Raw genomic sequence first — 4,152 nt, 5'->3', positions numbered from 1 at the left:
GTTGAGACGGGCCAACACAAGTCTATGCAGAGGGAAAGGCACTCAAAGTCTGTGGAACCCTTATGCCTGTGCCTAGGCAAAGGAGCTGTGCCTACCCTGGGTTCCTGGCTTAGGGGAGCCGGCAGTTTATTTTTTTCCCTGTTTGTTAATTTGTTCACTCTCCAAGGCCGGGAGAATGGCTGCGGGCATGTGACGGAGCCTACTTCTGGCCCAGGGAACTCGGCAACTGCTGAAGCTGGTCCAGGACCCAGTGCAGAGCAGGGAGCAGGGAGGTAAATGGGAGAGAGGTTTTCCCCTGAGGGGGGTGTTTTTGATGCGTGCAGTAGGCCAGATGCAATTACTTATCTTTCACCAACGAGGGCTGCTTCTCACTGGTTCTGGGTGGCGGTGTAGATTTTCAGCATCTGGGTCTCTCCCGGTGTGGAAAATGCGCCTCCCGAGCACAGCTGCTTGCCTGCCTCACCGCTCACCCCCAAGCAGATCAGGCCTGAAGGGCTCAGGCTTTCGCGAGGTCACGTCTGCAACTCCTTGCTACTTCTGAACCGTCTCTCCCTCCCCCTGCCACTCAGTCCAGTTCCTCAACTCTGCCTTTGATGTTCAGGGCTCCCAGATTGCCATATATAATTGATTCACTTGTTTTTTTGGGTCTTTGTTGTAAGAGGGTCCACCAGAAGCGTCTGACTACTCTGCCATCTTGGCCCCGCCCCTCAAAACTACGATGAGATACATCTCACCCCGACATTACTGGCACTAATCAAAAAAAAAAAAACAGAAAATAACAAATGTTGGAGAGGCTGCAGGGAGATTAGAACGCTTATGCACTCCTGGTAAGAACGCAAAATGGTACAACCATTTTGGAAAACGATATGGCACTTCCTTAAAAAGTTAGAAATAGAAAAATACAATTCAGCTATCCCAGTCTTAGGAATACATCCTAGAGAAATAAGAGCCATCACGCGAACAGACATATGCACACCCATGTTCATTGCAGCATTATTCACAATAGCAAAAAGATGGAAACAACCTAGATGCCCATCAACAGACGAATGGATAAACAAACTATGGTCCATACACACAATGGAGTACTAAGCAACAATAAAGAACAATGATGAGTCCTTGAAACATCTCACAACATGGATGAATCTGGAGGACATTATGCTGAGTGAAATAAATCAATCACAAAAGGACAAATACTGTATGAGACCACCATTATAAAAACTCATAAAAAGGTTTACACAGAAAAAGAAATAATCTTTTACGGTTATGAGGGAGGGGAGGAGTGGGGATGGAAAAACACTAAATAGACATTAGATAAGTGGTAACTTTGGTGAAGGGCGAGACAGTACAGAATACTGGGCAAGTCAGCACACCTTGAACAAGGCAAAGTCATAGAAGCTGCATACACACATCCAAACTCCCTGAGGGACCCAATTACTGGGCTGAGGGCTGGGGACAATGATCTTGGGGGACATCTAGCTCAGTTGGCATAGTTTATGAAGAAAATGTTCTACATGCTACTTTGGTGAGTAACGTCTGTGGTCTTGAAAGCTTGTGAGCAGCCATCTAAGATACTCCACTGGTCCTACCCCATCTGGAGCAAGGGAGAATGAAGAAAACCAAAGACACAAGGGAAAGATTAGTCCAAAGGACTAATGGGCCACAACTACCACGGCTTCCACCAGACTGAGTCCAGCACAACTAGATGGTGCCCGGCTACCACCACTGACTGCTCTGACAGGGATCACAATCGAGGGTCCCGGACAGAGCTGAGAAAAATGTAGAACAAAATTCTAACTCACAAAAAAGACCAGACTTTCTGGTCTGACAGAGACTGAAGAAATCCCGAGAGCATGGCCCCCGGACACTCTTTTAACTCAGTACTGAAGTCACTCCTGAGGTTCACCCTTCAGCCAAAGATTAGACAGGCCCATAAAACAAAACAAGGGGCAAGGAGTAGAAGGCAGGAGGGGACAGGAAAGCTGGTAATGGGGAACCGAGGTTGAGAAGGGGAGAGTGACATGCTGTGGGGTTGGCAACCAATGTCACAAAACAATATGTGTATTAATTGTTTAATGAGAAACTAATTTGCTCTGTAAACCTTTATCTAAAGTACAACTTTTAAAAAAGAAACAAACAAAAAAGTTAAACATAAAAATACTGTTATGGATTGAATTATGTCCCCTAAAAATATGTGTTGTAAATCCTAACTTCTATGTCTGAGGTTATAATCCCATTTGGAAATGGGTTAACTTTGTTATGTTAATGAGGCAGGATTAGTGTAGGGTGTATTTTCAGTTAATCTCTTTTGAGATATAAAAAGAGATTAAACAAGTGAGCAGAGAGAGATGGGGGAAAGATTGATGCCAAGCCACGTGGAGATCTCCAAGGAACCAGGAAACAGAAGCTGAAGAGACAAGGACCTTCCTCCAGAGCTGAAGAGGGACAAAGTCTTCCCCTTGAGCCGGTGCTCTGAATTCAGAAGGCAAGACTCCTAAACTGTGAGAAAATAAATTTCTGTTTGTTAAAGCCACCCACTTGTGGGATTTCTGTCATAGCAGCACTAGATAACTAAGACAAATACCATATAAGCCAGCAATTCCACTCATAGGTGTATACCCAGAAGACTTGAAAGCAAGGACTCAAACAGATACTCAAACAGGTACATGAATGTTCACAGCAGCATTACTCACAGTAGCCAAAAGCTGGAAACAACCCAAGTGTCCATCAACAGATGAATGGATAAATACATACGGTCCATCCACACTATGGAATATTACTTAGCCATAAAGAGAAATAAAGTTTTAGTACATGCTGCTACAAGGGGGAACCTTGAAAACATGCTCAGTGAGAGAAGCCAGACAGAAAAGGACAGTATTGTATGATCCCACTGACAGGAAATATTTAGAATAGGCAAATGCATTGAGACAGAAAGTAGATTAGTGGTTACCAGGGCAAGGAAGGGGGGCGGGGATGGGGAGTTATTCCTTAATGGGTACTGAGTTTCTGTTTGAGGTGATGAAAAAGGTTGGGAAAGGTATTTATAGTGGTGATGGTTGTATAACATGGTGAATGTACTTAAAAACCAACAAACCACACCTGTTCCCGTTGAGTGGATTCTGACTCATAGCGACCCTGTAGGGCACAGTAGAAATGCCCCATAGGGCTTCCAAGGAGCACCTGGTGGATTCGAACTGCTGACCTTTTGCTTAGCAGCCGAGCTCTTAACCACTGCTCCACCAGGGCTCCGAATTTACTTAATGCCACTGAATTATGCATTTAAAAATGGTTAAAGGGTACTTTTTATGGTGCATGTATTTTACCGCAATAAAATTTTTTATTTGTCTTAGCACAAAAACATTTTCAAAATAAAATAAATCATTAAAACACACACACACACACACATATACATGGGAGTGGTCATTTTTTTCTGTTGCCGTAGGCTTCCGACGTGGCTCTGCACAGCACTGGTCCATATTTAAAATTTGGATGTTTTCTTCATCGTGGAGATTTTGCATTAATTGTGACCATAGAGGAGGGCAGAGGGAGGGCCTTGTGGTGAGGAACTGTTCTGTGTCTTGATTGTGCTGGTGGTTCCAAGGATCCACCACCACCAGCTGCCGTCAAGCCAGTTCTGACTCACGGTTCCCCTACGTGTGTTAGCAGAACTGTGCTCAGCAGGGTTTTCAATGGCTGACTTTTAGAAAGTAGATTGCCAGGCCTTTTTACCAAGGCGCCTCCAGGTGGACTCCAACCTCCAACCTTTTCGTCAGCTGCCGAGTTCATTCGCCACTTGTACCAACCAAGGACTCCAGGTGTGTTTAAATAGTGTAGGACTCTACAGTCACATTGTATCAATATCAATTTCCTAGTCTGGATATTATACTCTAGTTAAGTAAGACGGAGCCACTGTGGGGAACTGGATGAAGAGTACGCAGGCACTTTCTGTACCATCTTTGTAACATCCTGTGAATCTATAATTATTTGAAAATTTAAAAAATTTTTATTGTACTTTAGATGAAGGTTTACAGAACAAACTAGCTTCTCATTAAACAGTCACTACACATACAGTTTTATGACATTGGTTAACAACCCTATGACATGTGAACACTCTCCCTTCTCAACCTTGGGTTCCCCATTACCAGTTTTCCTGTC

This window comes from Trichechus manatus, unplaced genomic scaffold (genome assembly GCF_000243295.1).
Source record: "Trichechus manatus latirostris isolate Lorelei unplaced genomic scaffold, TriManLat1.0 scaffold00057, whole genome shotgun sequence".
NCBI classification, from domain to species: Eukaryota; Metazoa; Chordata; class Mammalia; order Sirenia; family Trichechidae; genus Trichechus; species Trichechus manatus.
Note: the sequence above shows the minus strand (reverse complement) of the source record.